Below are 23,278 nucleotides of genomic sequence, written 5' to 3' on the forward strand. Positions count from 1 at the left end.
ACATAATTTTACCATGGCAGCTAGTAAAATTTCTTTAATCACATTCCCAGTTGTTGTTGTTTAATTTCTAGGAACTTCACTAGAAATCCAGGTTCTCCTGCTTCAATTAGCACCTGTCTTTTGTTTCCATAGCTTCCAGTGAATTCCCAAGTTTTTGCTTAGTGCTTTCATCAGGAGACATCTGTGAAGTCTTAGCTACAGGGAATGCAACGCTTTGCCATCTGAGAAGTGTCCCTTCCAACAACTCAGAGGCCAGAGTCAATGCAGGAAAGCTCTCTCACATCACTCTTCAAAACGTGAAGAAATCCTTCAGGGCACTAACACAGGTATCAGCAGGTGCTGAAGGATGTTTGGCTGTTTACCCTTAAAGTTGTGATCCTCACTCCACTTGCTCATTATTATGGGTCTGAGAAAAGACAAGTTGAGAGGGGAGGGCTAGAGTCGCCTTAGGTGTCTGAAGGGCAAAGATATGTTATCACCAGTTTTTGCTGAAAGTCTGAAGGACTGTGTTATCTTCTCCTTACTAGAGTCATATTTCACTTTGACAATTGTCTGGTGATGGGGAGAGACATGGGAAATGTGGCTTCCATCAAGACTCAGAGGGAGGCAAGTGAGCAAAATGAGGCCATTGAAAGCAAGGCGATCCCAGAAGGACAAAAAGGCAAGCCTTGCTCAGATCACTCCCTCATGCTGTGGCTCCATTTATACCTAAAGCTGGGATGGCTCCAGAACTCCTGACTAGGGAAGATTTCATGGCATCCATCTGTAGAATGTTCTTGGAGAGGTGGACTTAGGCTGAGATCACAGCACATAGCAAGATGACTCTATGTATCTTTTATAGGTATTTATTTCTGTGTTTTTGTTGAATAGCTTGAAGATACACTATCCTAGTGAGAACTCATTTTTTATTAAGGTTACATGGTTATGGGGGGTAAAGTAGCTAATAGAAATTGTAGGAAAGATAAAACCCCTGCCCAGCCACACTGGCATATCCACTGGGCAGTGTGGTCTTCATGAACATGCAAGTAAGAATAGATCAGGACACAGCTGGCAATAAAAGTGCAATAGCTGTCACCTCTGAGGAGCTGCCAGGTCACTGAACCTGCCAGGTGCAGATAATTCATCCTTCAAATGGAAGTCTCCATCTCCAAGTATAGCGTGGCCATAACGCCCCTTCATGTCATAGCTGCTAAAATAGTACAGTTAGACACACACACACACACACACACACAAAAGGAAGAATTAAAAAAGAGATGAATTTAAAATATGTTTTTAAATCACTTCAACTGAATGAAACTTTTTTGTGATTATAGCTCATGCACTGCCAAATAGACCAAAAAATTACTTTTTATACAATTGTCCGATTTAACTTGCTTTAACATAGCACACACTGATTTATATGTTGAACAGTTGTTTTGACCTCTTCCATAGAGAAGAACATAACTGACTCCGTTAGAGGCCAGCAGTGGTACCATCAACTGATTTATTATGTGGAAAAACAGCTGACATTAAAAGCCCTAAAATGAAACCTGTTGGTGTCTTAGGTTGGACTTTCCAAATGCAGATGTAGAAGTGAAGATTTTAATGCAAGTTGTAGGTTTGGGTGGTGATCTTAGGAGGTTCCAGGGGGACAGTGGGGAGTAAAATACAGAAGGAAAGGAAGACTATGAAGTGTGAGGTACACTTGAGGGACAACTGAGACATAGTCCCACTAGGCACACAGGAGACGGTGTAGAACATGCCTAAGCCTTAAAGTTATCCCCTGATGACGGGAGGGAGGCTGGGTTCATTATTCCTCAATTTCCTACTGCAGTTAGTTAAAGTCCACCCTCAAGGACACTTCAGGCTATCAAGACAAAGCCCTGAGGAAAAGAGGAGGAGCTTACAGTAGACATCACAAAGGTAATCAAAAGGTGAGAGCCAAAAGATTGTGGGCTGGCCACACATGTGCCATAGTAAGGTTCCCAGAGTGGTCCAGTTGCTATCAGCCTAACACCCCCAGAGCTGCATCCCAGAAAACAGAAGATTAAGTAGTATTTAAATTTTTAGACCTTAATTTCCACTTCCCTTCAGCCTGGCCAGATTGGGAGTTGTCTCCCTAAACTTCCTATAGAATCTGTAGATGCTAAAGACAGGGAAAACTGAGAATAAGATGCCAATAGGATTTGACAGTGTGTGTTCAATCTCACTTCCTTACTGGCAGGCTGGGTTCTTGAAAATGGAGCTGCAGAAGGAGTAGGTATAGTCCTTTGTGAAATCCTTATCCAAAACTAGGGCTGAGAGCTCATAAGCCCAAGACAGAAGAGCAGAAGCCTTAAAATCAAACTACATACAAAATCAAAAGCCCAGGACATTGGTTAAGTACTAAGGTCACTAAAGCCAATAGATGAGAGGTCAGTTAAAAAACTGCCTATCTTCATCAAATTAAGATAGATGCTATAACAAATAAACCCCCAATTCTCAGTGGCTTACATGGGAACTATTTCTCCCTCATGTACAATTCACTCCTCTTCTCCAATGTGAGTCATGTTCCTTCTGTCTGCAGCTCTCTCCTTTACAAGTGCCTTATATCTGCTGGATCCTCCAATTCTGCCTGACAGATTGGTAAAATAGAGGGTGCAAGACTGAGTGGGAGAGTATTATGTGATATGTCTGGAAATGGCATGCATTTTGTTGTCCCACCAACTACTGGCAGAAACTTAGTCATACATCCCTCTCCTATATGCAGGGGGACGGGGAAATGCAGTTTGAGATTAAGAAGGAACTTCTCAAACTCCCTACACTGTCTTTGATAGACAGGTTACTATCTCCGCCACATAAGCCAAATCTAAACAGCTCAATAAGACAAGGCATTATTGGGCAAAACAGACCAAGTGTCAATTCCAAAGCCAATAGGAGACCAGATGCCTCTGGCATATTCATCCCTGCCAGTTAGGGCATGACCCAGTTAATTATAAGTACCAGGATGGAATGAACAATGTGGAAAAACTGATCAAGAGAGATAAAATCCTAGAATAAAACCCAGGATTAATTTTTCCACTCTTTTCTTTCATCCAAAGATGAGCTGCCTGGCACAAAATTCAATCCAAATTTGAATTCTTCTTAATATCACCAATAGAATTTTTCATTGGGCTTGTTCTGCATTCGGTGATAAAAGCAGCACACAATTATTTTCGATTGGACCAATGAGATTGTGCCGAGAAGTCTCTGAAGATTGTCTGCTGAGTGCCAGTTGTTAATGAATCCCATTTGTCTTTCTTGATTAAGTCTGCTATTACCCCCGTTTAGTCCTGTCACCAACCCTTTAGCAAGAATTTTCATATCACTGTTTAGATGAGAAATTAGCCTATGAGAGCAGCACTCATCAATCAGGAGGCAGTTTATTTAATACAGTTTACAGTTTATGAGTTCAAAAACTGTAGCCTCATACATTAGAAATGGATCACTGTCCTAGACAGACAATCAGGGGGTTCAGTTCACTTGACAGGCACGGAGAAACGACTTTGAATATGAGATATGCATTTAGAGAAGGGCTGCAGTATCGCCAGCCTGCAGCGCAGTATCAGGAGGTTTTCTCTCCTGATTAGGAAGTCCCTTTGGTTTAAACAAGTGCTTCATTTTAGGTACTTCAGCATGCTTTCTCACTGCGCAATGACCTGGAAGTCCAAAATGGAATTCCAGGATAGACTGGATCTTCTTTGTGATACCAAACCTTTTTTCTTGTTTGCAAAATCTTTAAAATAGCTCATGTAGAATATTTATCTGCTCCTTGAAGTCATAAAGAGAACGATGTCCTTGAAAACCCTACTTTTGCAAAGAGTAGTGGAGTTTCCATTTAGTGGACACATGTAAACAGCAAAGAAAATGGAGCTTTGGCAATAGGCTATGCAGTCATGTGGCCATGTGCGCTCAATGATTCTGGCTCCAAGGAAGATTTTAGGAGGCCCATATTGGCAGGATTTATTTTTATAGTTGTTGTTATTTGATGGTATCAAAGATTATGATTATTTTAAGAAACATTTTTCACATCACAATGTATAGAAGAGGCTAGACTTATGGAACTGCTTCCCTTAATATTATTTCATTTAGAGTTATCATTCTAAAAAACTATTTTTCTAGGACTCATCTTATTATCCAAATCAATATTTTGCTAACAAAGAGTGTCATGTATATACTTGGTAAAGTTTAGAAAGCCAATCATGGGCAAACATTTGCTATGAGTGCTCAACTCTCTCCCACTTGCCTTAAATCTTAGATTTTCTATCTGAGAAAGAGAGTGCCTTCAAAGGACCTATCAGCCAGAGAACACTAGCTCCCAGCACAGCATGTGAACTTCCCATTTCCACCACCCCTTGGTGACTATTTGGAGATATAAACCTTGCACTTCCACATAATTTTTTGTGAAATTCTTAAGGTCTTCATATGATGTTTATCCCTATTTTAAATAACAGTCTAGCTTTTGCCTAGATTAGGGTATATCATGCCAAAAGAGTGTACTGATTCATTTCTTACTGATATTACATTTACACTTCAGGTCAACAGGGGCTTCTGTTCCATATAGCCTCCTGGGGACTCAGACTGGTTAAAGCTCTTCTTTCAGAAGCTGCACCTTCTAGAACACATGGCTGCCTCAGTCACTGTGGCAGAGTAAGAGCGACTAGAGAACTGTGCATGGACACACTTGGTTCTATAATATCACTACAAAATAAAGTTGTATTTTCTTTAACAACACCAAAATTATAACTCTGAAGCCTCCTGGGCAGTGTAATCATCAGTACCTCTGATAGTAATGTTGAAACTTTTCAGTGTGCAAAAATGGGAACTGATGGGCTATCGTATTTATCTGGTTGTATTTTTGTCTTGTCACCATCACTCTTTAAGCTCAGTCAATTGACCAAGGTCTCTAGCCTTTTCTGTAGCCATGAGAAAGTATATTACCTCCCTCAAAATCACACTTATAAAAGTTATCTGCAGCAACCTAGCCATTATCATTCTTTAAAAATGAAACCCTCTTAGTGCAATTTACAGCATGGCATGCCTGGTAGAGGATTCTAGCCACATTCCACAGAGCTTGCTATGGTTTGGATTTGGCTTGAGTTTGTCTTCCAGGGTTCATGCATTGGCAGCTTGGTCCTTAGTGTGGTATTAGGAGGTGGTGTGGAATTTTAAGAGGTTGGAGCTAATGGGAAGTTGTTGCCCTCAGAAGGAATTGATGTAGGTCTGTAGGACCCTGGTTAGTTTTCATGCATGCTTTTATAAAGAGCAAACCTGGACCCTCCATAGTCTCTCTCTGGCTTTCCATCCTTCTGTGTAATTGTTCCTTCTCACACATGCTCCCACTGGGTTGTTATCTGCCATGCTGAGATGTGGCCAGAGGTCTTTGCCAGAGCTAATCCAGTGTTGGTGCATTGCCCTTGAATCTGCATAACTCTAGCTAAATAAACCTGTTTTCTTTATAAAATGTGCAGTCTCTGATGTTTTGATGTACTGTCAGAAACCAGACTAATGGAGACCAATAATGTACTGTTGAGAAAAATAAATAAATAAGCCACACCCCTGTCTTTTTTCTCTCCTCCCTAAAAGGCTCCTCATTACTATGTAACTCCAAATAGATTGTAAATGAAAGGGCATTGCCTATCTCCACCCTACATTCTCCAAAGTTCAATTGCCACAGCCTTTGCCCAACTAAATATGTTTAACGTCTTGTTATTAATATACAAACATCCTTCCCTTCCTGTACCTTCCTTTCATTTCCAGTGCTAGGATCTAATCTCCAGATCCTTACCACTGTTAGCATTAATCAAAATCCTTAGATAGTGTTTCATTTATGTCTTTACTATATGCAAATATATAATAATATTTAAATTATGAAGCATCTTTGTTTCTCTGTGTCTTCATAATTAGCAACAGAATGCCCAAAGCATTTGGTCAAAAAATATGAACGTGATAAAAACATAACTGGATGGTTTTAAATACCCCAAGACCTATTTTTTATTTATAATATTTCTTTAACTTTATATTTAAAAGTTGCACATCTGACTAATCTCAGATCATGTGTTCTGTGACAACACTTCAAGTAATTTACTTTAAAAAAGCTTCCCTAGGGGCTGGGGATGTGGCTCAAGCGGTAGTGCGCTCACCTGGCATGCGTGCGGCCCAGGTTCAATCCTCAGCACCATATACAAAGATGTTGTGTCCGCCAAAAACTAAAAAAATAATATTAAAAAATTCTCTCTCTCTCTCTCTCTCTTTAAAAAAAAAAAAAAAGCTTCCTAAATTGAATATTTTAAAGTCAGAGGCAGGTGTGAGACACACAACCAGACTCAGGCAAATAATTTACAATTATATAATGATTTTAGTGCCATTTAAACACAAGAAATATTCTGAAGCTCTTTAAAGAATTTCAGAAACTCATTTTGGTTATTTATTTATTTTTTTTTTTATTTTAAAGCCTTTTTATCAGCAGATTAAACTAAGAGTAACTTTTATTCCAGTAAGAAATTCCTGGAAATTCTTATTGCTAGTCAGGTTCTTCTGCAGATGTTCAGACTTAGCACAGAGGCTCTGAAAACAGATGCCAAAAATCTAGTGGGAGAGAGACGGTGAAATTCATATGTAAACATCCCATGGATTCCTCATCAACCAGGATTCTGTATGATTGCTTTATTTTATTATTCATATCTCCTGAATATCTATTCAAAATAAATTCTTAGAAGATATTTTTATATGCCATTCATTTCTTTGCATTAAAATTACTAAAAAACTTGTAAGTACTTGCCTTCAGGAAGCTCACACTCTCTTAGAAACAAGCCTGGTGAACTTGTTAAAAGAGGCAAAATAAAAAAGCAAACAGAATAGGTCTCCCAAGAATAAGACTTGACCTTTTTGATGCTACTTCCGTGACAGATGTTCCTTCAAGCTGTGAATGCTGGTATTGATCATTATGAGAACATGACACTGAATATAGGTCAGTGGCAGGATTTGTTACCACACTGAGAAATAAATGCCTTGCTGGACAGGACTCAATTGAGGTAGAATGGATTGTGAAAAGTCTCATGCTGGCACGCACACATGGTTCTGAAACTAGAAAGCAGACAGAACAAGAGAGCAGGAACACATCTCGAGGGTCACTGATTTCGGAGGGTGCAGAGAAGTGAGGCAAGTACACTTCAGAGTTTTGTTAGCAGCTGGATGTTGGTAGCATCCTGAGACCCAGGGATCTCACTGACCTATTCACTGGAGGCAAAATGTGGAGAAACTAGACATGGAAGACTCACTGTAAGGACTCTCAGCTAAGATAGAGAATCTGGATACTGAGATAGTCACCTGAGTAACACCAGACTTCTCTCCCTTTTCTTGCAGAAACTTCCAGTTGCTTCCTATGTCCAAACTCACAAGACCTGGTCAAGATGTTATTCACGCTCAAGTAAGCCAGTATGGGGGAAAGAACCATAGACAAGAGTCAAAACTTGTTGGTTCTGATTTTGGTGCTATTTGTAATTAGCAATGTGACATAAGCACCATCTCTTGATATCTTTGGGCCCTAGTTTGTTCCTCTATAAAATGAGGATCATCAAAGCTGTTCCCAGTTCTAATCTTATGGCTAGTTCCTGTGGTTCTCTTTTTCCTATTACCTGTCAACTAAAAGCAGATATCACCTGCTAGCACTGTTGCATTTTTACTTGTTTCATTTCCTGAATATTGGATAGTGAATGAATTAGAAGAATGACAACTGTAAATGTGTTGTTGGAGTGACTAGAATATCATTTCTAAAAGTGTACCTCTTCTTAATGCAAACTATGACAATTTCTCCTAAACCTTCCTTTTAGAGTCACTTACAAATGAACACATTTTTAAAAATAGAAAACAAGAACATTTTAATTACTTGAGCTAGATACTTTTATTTTGTTTTATGTGTGCAATCAGAACTAGACCCTTGTGGATAATGTTAAAAGATGGTTATTCTTTTTCTTGAGCTTTTTTTTCTTTCTTCTGTAAATTATAACAATTGCTTCAGGGATTGGGCATTTGGACAAGCCATAAAAGAATTAAAACTTTAATTCTGTGTTGTGGCAGCCTAGGACTCTTTGAATCAGTGGTGCGATTAACCATTCACAGGCGTAAGCATTCCATTCCTAGCTGAACTTAATGGTGCTGGTCACTGGGGGAATAAACTCTCTCTCTTAATCTGAGGGATTTTCAAAATAACTTCTTAAATGTGAATGAGCCCAATATTCCTAACTAGATTTTTCTCATATCTAATGCTATTTCTACACTCTGCCAAAATAATGATGGGAAAATGAATTATTTTTCATCCTTTATTATAAAAGAACTATTCCAACCCCAAATCAATCATGTAGCCACATTTGAAAAAAAATGTGTCTTTATATATGTTTATAGACATAGCCTTAAGTGTGTTCACACTTTAAAACTTGCCATCAAGATGTTAAAAACCACTATCTTAAGAAGTCTACCTTCTGAACTACATACAAACACATCCTACATCCCACTTAAACACGAAGCACCTTCTATTTGGTCTCAGTCCCTATTTGAGAGTTTCAAATGAAATATCAGATATGACAGGTTCCCGCTCAGTTTTAAGTTCTATTAGTTTTTACTTTCTCTATTTTGCCTTAATTGTCTCAAATCTATTCTGCCACTTTAACATTTCATACTCAACTGTTTAATGACTATGAAATATTGTCACAATAAATTATGCTAATGGTCTTAATTAATTCCCAGGGAAACTTTCTCATGGACTGTGATAGAGTATCTGATAAAGCCACCAGTTCTCAATGGTGAGCAGATTCGTTTTTTCAAACTTGATGTTTTATAACTTGCTACTGCATAATTTGTTTTCTGTGTCAGAAAGCTAGTGAGCACATTTTAATGGCCCCAGTGTGTCTTTGTTCTTTGTCAAATTGCTGTTTATCAGAGTGTATGACCTGTTTACTATCCGGGCAAATATGAGAGAGCTGGTAACGACAAGCTATGTGTCTAGATTTAGGGTTGTTCTGGAAGGGATGAATTTTGAAAGTGAGAAAATCCTGGCAAAGCATCCTGCCCACTCTGATTTCCCACCTTATACTCAAAATGAATAAAATTTTGGAAAGAGAGCAGATTAAAGAAGCCCCAATATTCTTCTTGAAACTCTATATAATAAATGTTTCTTTTTCAGGAGTATAATCCAAACTGTGATTCTCAGCATTGCCAGTTCTTACTGTACTTCAACAAAAATGTCAAACAGACTAAATTCTGCAAATTAGATGGTATTTTAAAGAAGGAGACAAAATGTCCAAGTTGGACCTGAGAAGCGATAGCAAATGGGCAGTATAAGTTTCCCCAAGAATAAAATAAGCTCTAGGTTTTCCACAGAGCACAGCACGGTGTAACCAGGAGGAGCCTGCTGCATTGACTACTTGAGGCCTGGGTTGGAATCCAGGCATGTAATTAAGACAGAATATGCAATCTTTTTAGCTTGAGTTTTCAAAATTGAACCTAACAATATCTATCTTCAAAGGTCATTAATGAGCTAACAAGCAGAAATGTAACAATTTCTGACACATAGTAACCACTTAATGTATGTTGTTTCCATGGTCCCCAAAAGCTTTTTCAGCTCCCCAGTTCATAGCAGAAGTTTTTATCTGCACATCAAACCTAGGCACATGATCATAGGTAATAGCCCTTTGTTTTAGGTAACTATATCTTTTTCTTCCTGAACATGTGTTCATTTCTTTGGAGTCAGGAAACCCAGCTTATCATCTTTCTGTTCTATCCATCACAACATGATCTGATGCACTTACTGATAAATAATTCTCAAATTGAATTAAAATGTGTCCTCGTAATTTTCCCCTCCTTTTCTTGCTATTTTTACTATTTATTGTCTAGGTTAAGTTTCAAAATACTTAGTATAGCTTTATAAGATTGTAAGTTATATAAAACTGGGCATCATTAAATTAAAATAACAATGATATATTTTTAATAAAATATATCATTAGCATAGAGCACTAATAGTGGTCTTTGGTCTTTGCAATGACAGTAACAAAACTATTGCCTTCCCAGTAGACTTTCTACAAAATAATGAGTTCACTCTGTTTTTTTTTTTTTTTTTTTTTGCTAAAAGATTATACAATTTTTCTGACAAATGTAACAGAAGTACCAAAATAATAATAGAGACATATGACCCTTGTGACATCACAACTTCATTTAGCAAATAAGCCGAGAGAGAGAGAGAGAGAGAGAGAGAGAAATAATTTTCTGTCACACTACACCAATACATGTGGGCACTCACTCTGAATAGCAGTGCAGATATGAGGTCCTGGAGGGTGGGAAACTGACTCTGAGTTAGACACTTAAGTTATATGCAAAATATTGGCTTAGTTAGAATGCAACAAACTGGATCCATTTATGCCTATGCTGAAATTAGTTCCGGTCAAGGAATACTTCAAGAACAAGCTTACTTTTAGAAGAGGCTCCTATGACCCACACTTGGCAAAGGTTACCAAGAATCTCCACATTTCCAATTTGAGTTGACACTTCAGTTTTAATTTTCCCATACTAGAAATTGCTGTCCATCAAACATATGTGTCCCCTCTCTTGGAGTTTTGAGTTGTTTCAGGGAAGTGGTTGCCCAACCACGGACTGTGTATCTCAGCCTCCTTTTTACCTGGGGGTCCCATATAATTTGTTCTGTTCTAAAAAAATTGAGTGAATGGGATTTATTAGACTTCTGGGTTAAAGTGGTTAAAAAAAAAAAAACAAGTGTGCCCTACCTCCTCTTTGCCCATCTGCTAGATGGGTACCAAGACTCTGAGACGGTAGATAATGGCCAGTCCTAATAATGAATAAGCTCTATATCTGAGTCACCACAAGGAGGAATGCCACCCTAAAGTAAACATTTGTGAAATCTCACAGCTCAACTTGCACAGGTCACCATGTCTTCCTTGGCATTTGCTACTGCCTGTAGTAATTCCAGCCCCTTTGAGCCTCCCCACTCTCCTGAACTCTTTTCTCTATCTATCTCTTTTAAAGTGACCATTGTCCAGGGATCTAGTCCACAGCCTGTGTTATCCCCTCTAGGCAATCCCATGAGAGCTTTAAGGCACAGTATTGACTTTAAAATTTTATCTCTTGCCTTAATTTTTAGGTTGGTATATTCAAATGCCTCCTGCACTTATCCTCCCAAGTGTCCCCTGACATCTCAAACTTAAATTGTCCAAAACTGAAATCGACAGTTTTGTTCCTTCCTTCCCTTCCTTCCCCTCACTCCCTCTGCATTCTCTTTCTTGGTAAACAGCACCATCATTCTATTAGAATAAAGCACTGCAAATTATCCCAGACTCCTCCTTTCTCCTCATTTTCCCTTATTTAGTTACATCACTGAGCCTGGAAAACTGCCCCCTACCACCACCAAACAGTTTATGGATTCAAGCAGCCATCCTGTATAACATTATCTTAGTTCCTGCTTCCATCATGGCCCACCTAGGCAACCCCTAAAGACAGTGGCGAGTCACATAGATTTGGAATTGGGCAAACCTTTGTTTAAATGTTAGCTCTGTAACTAATTTTTAGTGAAAACTGGTGGAAGTTTAATCCGTCTAAATTCACTTCTGACCATCTATGAAATAGGAAATATTAATAGTACTTTCTCATGGCATTGCTACAATCATGAAGGGAATCACGGGGAGAGACCTTAGAAAACCTGGTTGAGAGGAAAACACCATGGCATTTGCTATAATGACTGGAGACTCTGCTTCTTCTAAACTCACTTCCATACATCTACCTTCCATAGGGAGTGATCAGAACACAAATTCTGCCATGTTCCAATGCCAAAATGTGGATGACAAAGGAGGAAGTTGGGTGTGAGACATTTTCCCAAGTAAAAGTGATAAGAATTGGAAAGTGGTTGGGATGATAATTAATAGACATCTTACTAGAAATGTCTGTGACAAAAGCTATAAACTGAATGAATTGAATCTGCAGATTAAAAATTCAAGTGCTAAATTAGTGTTTATCTAAATTTAGCATGAACCATACTCACTGCATAATGGCTAACCCATTTGCCTACTCACAGAACATGTATAATAGCTTCAAATAGGAAATTAAAATAACCAAAATTTCTATGTGAGAGAACATAATATGAGGAAAGTTCTAAGTATAGAATATTTTAATTCCCGTTCTCATTCATTCCACACACATCTCACCACAGTAACATTTTTCTGGTGTTTTTTTTTTTTTTTTTTTTTTTTTTTTTAATTTTAACAGGGTATCCTGAACAGATAATGAAAGCATTTTGAAGATAAGAAATACATGGGTTATTAGAGTGGAAATATCTGAAGAGGATAAAACCAGGAGTGGCTATGCATTTCCCACAGGCCAGATAATGGCCTTGCCCTTTATATATTGTTGTCTCATTTAATTCTCAAAAAGGAAAGATAAAATAAATGATTTTTGTATGTGTCATATACCACGAGGGACAAATAATCCCTATTTTACAGGAAAAGACCTGGAAGACTCAGTAAAGTTAAGCTATTTTTCCCGAAGTCATACAGAAAATGTATTTATTTGCCAGGATTTGAATCTGCATTTATCTGACACAAAAGGCCAATATTATATTATTATATCCTAGATCACAAAACTACTAAAGGGATCTATACAACTGTTGTTTGGCTGCTCTGTACCCTTCTAACATTGTATGTGAATTTTTTTAAAAAAAGAAAGAAAAGATTTTAAACTTACTCTTTAAATAGCCACTTCTCACCTTGTACAAATTACCTGCGTGAAACATAGAAACATGTCAGAGAAGGAAGCCAGTCACAAATGGCACCAGAACCATAATCATCCTTTATTTCTCAGGCCCTTTTTACATGACCAAATAAACATCCTCCAGTTAACATGGACTTCAGACTCTGTGGAGTAAATGTACCTTCTTCTACATTCATGCCATAGGCAGAAAGAGTTCTGTAAAGCAGCTGAAAGCAAATGATTGGTGAATAATTTTTTTAATCAGATTCTTTCTGAGACACTGATCTCATTATTTGTTCACTAGACAAGCTCCTACTAAATCTATTCACAATTTGAAAAAAAAAAAAAAAATACCCAGCTAGTAGTATTGAACTGTGCCTTAATTAGGGAAGCCAAGAATGTCTTGTGTAATTAACTGAGCTTTGTTTACAATTATTTCCTTGTGGTTAGAACTGTTTTCAACATGTAACTGGGGCATTGCTAATAGTAACGCTAACCTTTGATTTTCATAGGAAAGTAACTGAAGGACAGGCTGAAGAAACAAGACCAGACCTGGGAACACAAAACCAAAAGACATGAAACACAGGATCTCTTTTTCCTGTCTGTTTTGCCTCAGGATGAACACAGCTTCCCTAACCTCTGACCCCAGCTAGTCAGGCTGCTGACATCTGGGCACCTTCATCATTCTGTCAAATGAAAACTATTCTTTTGCTTTTTGGAAAATGGAGAGATGCCTTTTCTCATTGGGATCTGTGCACTTCCCTTTCTGATCCCCAGATTCTACTCTGTTCTCAAGGAGGCTGACTGATTTGTTTAACATCCATAATGTCCTGTGGAGTTTGTTCAATAGGGAACTCTAGCAAAATATCTGGAAGGAGGAAAGGAGGAAAGGAGGGAGGGAGGAATGTTAGAGAAAAGTAGAAAAAGAGGACAGTGCTATCTTAGTACTCATTGCCCTGGTTCCTTCCCCTCAGAGTTATTGTGGGTAGACTCTGTGCAACCCAGGTCTAACTGTCTTAGCTTCTATTAATAGCATTCTCCAGAGAGCCACCTCTACCTGTACTCTAGAAATCACTCTGTAGTAGTCTCATCACTTATATCTAATGCTGGTGATAGAACACTGTTATTCAAAGTATGATCAGCCTAAATCTTATCAAAATTCTGTGAACAATGCCTATTACATTCTCCTCAAGATACCATTTGGGTGAGACCTTTACTCCTTTCCTGCCTTCAAGTATTCTGGTAGGCAAGATTCAAACAGAATGGATTTATTATACCATGCACTTCTCCTCATACACATTCCCTTATATTCTATAAGACAAGAGTAAAGAATCCTCAGTTGTAAAGAAATGAGAAATTGGCTGGTTAAGTAACTAAGCAACAATATTTGATACAGTATGTGTAGCTGCGTAGACTCAAAGGCCCTGTCTCTTGGAAGGCTATTGGACAAATACGATTGTCCAGGTCATGCTACAGAATAACCACAGGAATTTTATAGATACTAGTAAAAAGTGGTCTGCTTTTTTCTTTTTTCTTTTTCCTGTAGATCTTATTAATTTTGATTGGAGTAATAGTAACATAGAAATCTAAAAACTCTAAAATTTATTACATTCCTTCTATTTGATATTTCAGGTATATGTTTTCAGAAAGAAAGGTCAAGAAAAAACAAATCTAACAAACATTAAAATAACTAATTTTAAATGCACCACTTCTTGATCTCTACAAAGTGTTGGGCTGTTTGTTTCGCACCTAGAATCCTTCCCTCTGTATCTCAGAGTCCATTGGGATAGACAGATTGCTATATGGTAGAAAAGAGAAAAAATGCATTTCCTTTGAATAGGAAAGTAATTTCAGTTGACTTGACAGAGAGGTTAACCACAAATGCAAGTGTATGGGAAGCTCATCAGATTCCTCAATTAAATAAGATTCCAGAAAAAAAAAATAGAAGTGTCAAAGATAAGGAAATATTAAAAGTAATAACAGTAATTGGAAGGTACAATAATCGTAAGTAGTTTGTTGCACAAAAAAGACAGGATTTTTAATAGTGAAATTAAATAGAGTATAAAGTTCAAGAGGGAGAAAATCTAGACATGAGACCAGAGAGCTCAGAGACAACCTGCACAACTTCACGTATACATGGAATTTATATTTATATATATATATATATATATATATATATATATATATATATAAAATGAGGAGCTATGAAGTTATTTCTAATGAAAGAACAATGTAATTAAACGTGTTTTTATAAAATATAATTTCAGTTGGTACATATTAGAATAAAAACAATTAAAAATCTATTAAACAGTCAAAAGTTGAAGTCAAAAGTAAGTTTCTTGAAATGACTTAATGAATTTGTAAAACTCTAGAAGACTGATGATGGAAAATGAGAGAACATATACATTACCAATATCAGTACAGAAAAAGAGATAGAACCAAATTTTTTCTATAGACATTAAAAAAATAAAAAGGAGGATGTGTTTAAAAATTTTGCTCAATAAATTGCATAGCTTACATGAAATGGATAAATGACTGGAAAAACATCATTTACAAAGCTGATACTAGAAGAAATAGGAAATCAGAATAGTCTCATTCAATTAAAGAAATTCATTTATACTTGAAAGTCTTCCTCTAGGTAAATCTTCAATCTAGGATTGGGCTCATTTGTTCAGTGCCCCTGAGTTCAATCCCTGGTACCCAAAAAATTTTTAAAAATAAAATAAAACCTTAAAATTATAAAAGCAAAACCAGTGATTCACAAGAACAATAATACATCATATCCTAGTGAGTTTCACTCCAAAAAGAAAAGTTGGTCTACACTCAAAAGTCAATTTAAATTACTATAAAGAAACAAAAAAGAGCCAAAATGGTGATTTTATTTGGTGCAGCAAAAGCATTTTTAAAATTCAACACTCATTTGTGCCTTAAAAAAGAACTCTTAGAAAACAAAGCAAATTCTTTACTCTGATAAAAAAAAAACAAGTGTAAAAACTTAAATATTGCACTTAATGGTAATATTGGAAGAAATCACTTTGAACTCTTGAATGAAACAAGTATAAAATTCTCTACTTGTCAGTGAAACAAAATAAAACAAAAAATACAAGAATTAAAAAATAAGGATTAAAACTCTCACAAATTATACAATGTTAGACATAGATATTCAAATTTAATCTCCATCAATAAGCCATTAGATTTAAGTAATTAAATAGAGTCAGTATATACAAACCAATCATATTTCTACATACTAGTCCCCAAAAAAGAAAATTTTAATTATACTATTAATAATAGTGTCAGAAGTATACTAAGATAAATAAATCTAACTAAATTATAAATAACCTCTACACATAAAATTGTCAAGAATTATTGAGAGAAATTAGAGAAGACAAAAGTAGACAGAGATATAACATGTCAGTTTCAATGCTGTTCAGACATCTGTTCAGATGTCAATTTTCCCTAAATTGATTTAGTGCCCTCCTAATCAAATGTATGGTGTATTTGGAGAGCCCAAATGTGGGAAAATTTACATACTAATTTTAAAATGTATATGGAAATTGAAAGGACTAAGAAGATCAAGACAATCTTAAAGAAAAAAAAGATTTATTATAAAGTTACAACAATGAAGAGAAAGTGTTGTATAAACAAAAGTAATTAGTTCTATGAAACAGAATTGAGTCCAGAAATAGATCACATACATGCAGTCCATTGAAATTAACAAAGCTGATAATGTGATCTAGTGAATGAAGAATAATATTTATAATAAATTGTAGTGGGTCAATTGATATTAACATGAGGAAAATATTTATCTTAACCTTATACTTAACACAAAAGTCAATATCAAATGATTATGGACATAAATTAAAGGCTACAATACAAATAGTTCTAGAAGATAATTTAAGAGAAATTTATGTCCTTGGTACAGACAAAGATTTCTTAAACAGAACATTAAAAAGCACTAATCAAAAAGGAGAAAACATCAGGTTTTTGAATTGAATTATATTTCTGTTAAGAATGTCCATTTATCAAGTGGACCAAAAAGAGAATGAAAGCTCATGTCACAAAAGTTGGAGCAAATATTTCCAAAATACATCCAACAAAGAATTCATATACGTTTGTGCACACACACACGTGCTCTCTGCTATTTATCAATAAAAAAGTTACAAACTAAAAGTAAAATAGACAAAACATTACACAAAAAGAATATGCAAATAGTAATCAATATACAAGATGCTCAGCTGTAACATAGTTATCAAGGCAATACAACTAAAACTATCAGGAGATACTTCTATATACTTGCTGGAGCACCTAAAATATAAGAAGCTAGATTGTAAAGAATTTGGAGAAGCTAGATTGTAAAGAATTTGGAGAAAATGGCATTCCCATGAACTGCTGGTGAGTTCATAACTGGCACATCCACCCTGGAAACTGGCTATATCCACTAACATCAGATAAATATCTTGTAATTCAATAATTCTAGTCTTAGGGATTTATTCATTAAAAAATGCATATATATGTTCACAGACAGACTTATAATAATGTTCCCTGGCAGCACTATTATTAATAGTCAAAACCTATAAACAACATGAATATCTATCAATAATAGAACCAATAAATAACTTGTGGCATATTCATAGAATCAAATACTAGGAAGCAGTGAAAATAAATGGCATTGCTTTATGCACTAAAACAATGGAATTTACCAACATCAGGGGCCTGGCTGTGAGAGTGAAGAGGGCCTATTGCTTCTCTCTGGTGTGCGTTAGTTTTGAGAGGCTCTATTTAGAATGGGATGGTCTCACTCTCAGAGCACTGATTGCTGTTCTGAAGGGAAAGACAAAGGTTATGATAAAGAGGTTTCTTGGCACTGTCTCACATACTTTCTTTTTGCTGCTTAAAATGTATCTAACATGTTTTGTGATTCTGGTAAATGGAATCTTAGGTTAATATTAATATTTGATGTGATTCAGGAAGGAAGGAAAAGGATGGCTGCATTGCAATTCAGCAAGATCACGTCAACTTTTTGTAACTTCAGCTAACCTTGGACCACTCTGCTTCCTTATTTCATAAGGACTAGCTTTATACACAGCTGAGCACATCTAAGCAATGTAGAGGTAAGATGATCACATTTCTATGAGTTTGTTCCAAGATCTTCTGCATGAGCCTCAAAACACCAAAGTTCTTTGTGCACTGACATCTATCCCAAAACTTTGTTCATTCAACAAATGTACATGTAGTACCCACCATGTATACTAAGAACCTAAAAGACATTAACCACGATAGTACCCTCTTGAGAAAATACTGGAAATTTCAAGCAACAACCACTTTGTACCAGGCTCCCCTTATCTTACAACCATCTCTTTCTCTCAAAATCCATATTCTTCTTTCGAAAGTGGAAGAAAGAGGATCAAAATTTTATCCTAGGATTTGTGTATATCTGTAACTCAAAAGTTCTCTGTTAACACTTTGAAACTACATCACTGCAATAGATAAATGTGGGTTTGATTTTATTTCAAAAGAATTCTCTTTAAACATAGGTATAATTAAATTGTTAGTATCCATGAACAGACAACTTATGGTTCATGAGAATCTACACACAATTGTACAATACCTGTAGTATATTTAGAAGCACAAAGGGCTCTAAGGTCACGCAGATCTGAATTAAATTCCCAGTTATGTAATAAATGACATGACCTTAGCAAACCCCTTATCATCTATCTCCAAGGCTTAGATTTGCTTCATTTTGCTTTTCAAATGTGACACATGAATGACTATCTTAAAAGTTTTTAGGAAGGAATCCAAGATGTCGGGCTAGAGGGTGGCTGCATTCTGTGTCGCTCCAGGACCTGGGATTCAAGTAGTGGGAATACTGTTTCTCTGCGAATGATTAGAAGACACCTGAAAGCTGCTCCAACTCAGGAATCATGGCCACGGTGCTCACAGACAGGTCTCCAGGCATCAATGTCAGCACAGGGCTCCAGCCACTCATCCACACAGGACCTCTGGGTGCCCGAGGAGGACCACCAACATTAGCACCTGCACAGGATTCCTGGCCACCGTTCCCACACAGGAACTCCTGCTGCCACTCTTATGTGGACACCCCTCTACCAAGTTGGGCCCCCCCCAGTTGTCTCCATTTTGGGACACTGCAGCCACTGTCATAGTCCCCTACATTCAGTAGGCTGAACCTGGGGACACCGCACAGGGTCTGGACACAGCCATCAGCCACAACACTGCACTCCACAGAGCTGCACCTCTGAACATGCAGCCACTTCCACCACCTGGCCCCATCCAACCCAACAACTCATCTCTGATAGCACCTGCCTCCATCTTGGCACACCTTTCTCACCATCTTAATTGGCCAACCCACAGCTTGGAACACTAGCTGGGGCTTAGAAGCAATATCAAGGTATCTTTAGCCCCTAAATCCCTCCTTTCCCTGGGAGATGCTAAGCCAGCATGGTGTTTGTGACTACGCGACTGGTCCGTAGCTGGCAAAACCTGGCCCTGAACTGACCAATGCAAACCCCATAAATCAAAGGCATTTCTATACATCAGTGACAAATCCTCTGAGAGAGAAACTAGGAAAACCACCCCCATTTACAATAGCCTTAAAAAAAGATAAAATACTTAGGAATAAACCTAACAAAAGAAGTGAAAGACCTCTACAATGAAAATTACAAAACACTAAAGAAAGAAATTAAAGAAGACATTAATTAGAAGATGGAAAGATCTCCTTTATTCTTGGATAGACAGAATTAATATTGTAAGCCTTTTCCACAAATGGTGTGGGGAAAACTGGAAATCCATATGAAACAAAATTAAATTAAGTCTGTATCTCTCACCATGTACAAAACTCAACTCAAAGTGGATCAAAGACCTAGAAATTAAACCAGAGACCCTGGTTTAAGAAGAAAAAGTAGGCCCAAATCTCTAACATGTCAGATTAGGCCCTGACTTCCTTAATAAGACTCCTGTAGCACAAGAATTAAATCAAGAATCAATAAATGGGATGGATTCAAACTAATAAGCTTCTTCTAGAAAAATAATAATAATAATAATAATAATAATAAATCAGTGCAGTGAATAGAGAGCCTACATTTGGGGATCAAATATTTTATCACAAGCACATCAGATAGAGCACTAATCTCCAGGATATATAAAGAACTCAAAATCTTAATACTAAAATTACAAATAACCCAGTAAATAAATAGGCCAAAGACCTGAACAGACAATTCTCAGAAGATGATATACAATGAATCAACAAATATATGAAAAAATGTTCAAAATCTCTAGCAATCAGAGAAATGCAAATCAAGACTATTCTAAGATTTCATGTTACTTCAGTCAGAATGGCAGCTATTAAAAATACAAACAACAATAAATGTTGATGAAGATGTGGGGAGAAAGGCACATTCATACATTGCTGGTGGGGCTGCTAATTGGTGCAACCAATATGGAAAGCAATATGGAGATTCCTTGGAAAACTTGAAATGGAACCACCATTTGACTAGCTATCCCACTCCTCAGTCTATACCCAAAGGACTTAAAAACAATATACTATAGTGACAGAGTCACATCAATGTTTATAGCCGCACAATTCACAATAGCTAAATTGTGGTATCAACCTAGATGCCCTTCAGTAGATGAATGGATAAATAAACTGTGGTATATATACACAATGGAATATTACTTAGCATTAAAAGAGAATAAAATCATGTCATTTGCAGGTAAATGGATGGCGTTGGAGAATATAATGCTAAGTGAAGTTAGGCAATCCCAAAAAACCAAATGCCGAATGTTTTCTATGATATGAGGATGCTGATCTATAATGTGGATGGTGGGGAGCTTGAGATGATTAGATGAACTCTAGATAGGGCAAAGGGGGGGAGGGGTGAGGAGGGGACAGGGGGTAGGAAAGATGGAGAATGAGATAAACATCATTACCCTAAGTACATGTACAAAGACAAGAATGGTGTGACTCCACTTTGTGTACAACCAGAGATATGAAAAATTGTGCTCTATATGTGCACTATGAATTGAAATGCATTCTGATGTTATATATAACAAATTAGAATAAATAAATACATTTTTAAAAAGCTTTTAGGAAGAACAGCGTAAGATCAGAAAAGCTTTTAGAAAAATACATTGTTGTTCAATGTATTATTATTATTATTTGGTACCAGGGATTGAAGCCAGGGGCACTCAACCACTGAGCCACATTCCCAGCCCTATTTTATATTTTATTTAGAGACAGGGTCTCACTGATTTGTTTAGCACCTTACTTTTGCTGAGGCTGGCTTTGAACTCAGGATCCTCCAGCCTCAGCCTCCTGAGCCGCTGGGATTAATAGGTGGGCACCACAGTGCCTGGCCAGTGTTTTTTTTAATTGACTATTTTTCAGAACAACTTTAGGTTTACAGCAAAATTTAGCAGAAAATACAGAGACTAGCTGTACAATCCTTCACATCAGTGTGTGTGTGTGTGTGTGTGTGTGTCTTTTGTACTATCAACATCCCCCACCAAAATGGTTCGCACATGTTACACATGATGAATTGACCATGACACATCATTATCATCCAAAGTTCACAGTTTATGTGAGGGGACACTCTTTGTATTGAACAATCTATGGCTTTGAATAAGATATAATGACTCGTAACCACCATTATAGTATAATACAGAATGCTCTTGCTGCCCTAAAATACTTCTGTGCTCTGCCTCATCCCTCCTCCCCCAATGCCTGACAAAACTGATTGTTTTAACTTCTGGAAATGTCAATACTATGCAAAATAATTTTCCAGAATGTTTTATAGTCTGAATCATATAGTATATAGCATTTTCCAATTAGCTTCTTGCATTTAATAATGCACACTTAAGGTTCTTTCATGTCTTCACATCTTAAAAGCTCATTTCTTTTTAGTACTGAATGATATTCCATTGGCTGGATGTACCACAGTTTTATTTACCCATGTACCTATTCAAGGAAATCTTGGTTGCTTCCAAGTTTTGACAATTATGAATAACACCACCATAAGCATTGATCTGTAGGTTTTTGTGTGGACTTACTTAAGTTTTCAACTCCTATATATGCATAATTGCTGAATTATATGTGAAGAGTATGTTTTGTAAGAGGTTTGTGAGAAATTATCAACACACCTTCCAAAGTGACTGTATCATTTTGCATTCTTGCCTGCAAAGTTAGTTCTGTTATTCATATCCTTGCCCATTTGTTGTGGCCAGTGTTTTAGATTTTGGCCATGCTAGGGAGTATGTTAAATATCTCATAATTTTTTTAAATTTGCATTTCCCTGATGACATATGATGTATAGCATCTTTTCATATACTTTGTTAGCATCTGTATGTTTTCTTTCTTTTAATTTTTTATTCTAATTTGTAATATATGACAACAAAATCCATCACAATTCATATTACACATATAGAGCACAAGTTTTTCATATCTCTGGTTATATATAAAATATATTCACCCCATTCGTGTCTTCATACATGTACTTCAGGTAATGATGTTGAACTCATTCCACCCTCTTTCCTCCCACCATTCCCCTTCCTTCCCCTTCCACCCCTTTGCCCTGTCTAGAGTTCGTCTATTCCTCCCACACTCCCCCTCCCAACCCCACTGTGAATCAGCCTCCTTATATCAGAGAAAACATTCCGGCATTTGGCTTTTTGGGATAGCATCTGTATGTTTTCTATATTTTGGTGTCTATTAAGGACTTTGACCCATTCTAATTGTAATTTGTTTTTTAAATTGCTGAGCTAAGAATTCTTTATATATTTTAGATACCAGTTCTTTATCAGATAGGTCTTATAATAATAATTTTTCCTATTCCGTGGTTTGTCTTTTCATTCTCTTGACAATATCTTTCACAGAGCAATAGTTTTTCATTTAATGAGCTTCAGATGTATGCAGTTTGCCTTTGGTATTGTATTGAAAAAAGTTACCACAAAACCCAATATTGACTAGATTTTCTGCTCTTATTTTCTAGGAGTTTTATAGTTTTGTGTTTTGCATTTGCATGTATGTCCATATATAGTTCATTTTTGTGACAGGCTTAAGTTCTGTCTTTAGATTCTTTTATTTTCTTGCTTATGGATATCCATTTATTCCAGCACTACGTGTTGAAAACTGCCTTTGTCACATTATCAAAGATCAGTTGACTATATTCATGTGTGTCTACTTCTGGACTCTCCATTCTGTTCCACTGATTAGTCTGTGATTTCACCAATGCCACACTGTTTTGCTTACAGTAGCTGTATATATTCTTGGTGAAGTGTACTATTAGTCCTTCAACTTTGTTCTTCTTCAATATCATATTAGCCATTCTGGATCTTTTGCTGGATCTTTTGATTCTCTATATAAACTTTAGAATCAGTTTGCCAATATCTACAAAATAACTTTCTAACAATTTGATTGGGATTACATTGAATCTTTAAATCAAATTGGGAAGAAATCATATCATGACAATATTAATTATTCCTATTCCTGGTCATGGACTATATATCTCCATCTACTTAGCTC

The sequence above is a fragment of the Marmota flaviventris genome, chromosome 10, assembly GCF_047511675.1.
Source record: "Marmota flaviventris isolate mMarFla1 chromosome 10, mMarFla1.hap1, whole genome shotgun sequence".
In the NCBI taxonomy this organism is placed as follows: Eukaryota; Metazoa; Chordata; class Mammalia; order Rodentia; family Sciuridae; genus Marmota; species Marmota flaviventris.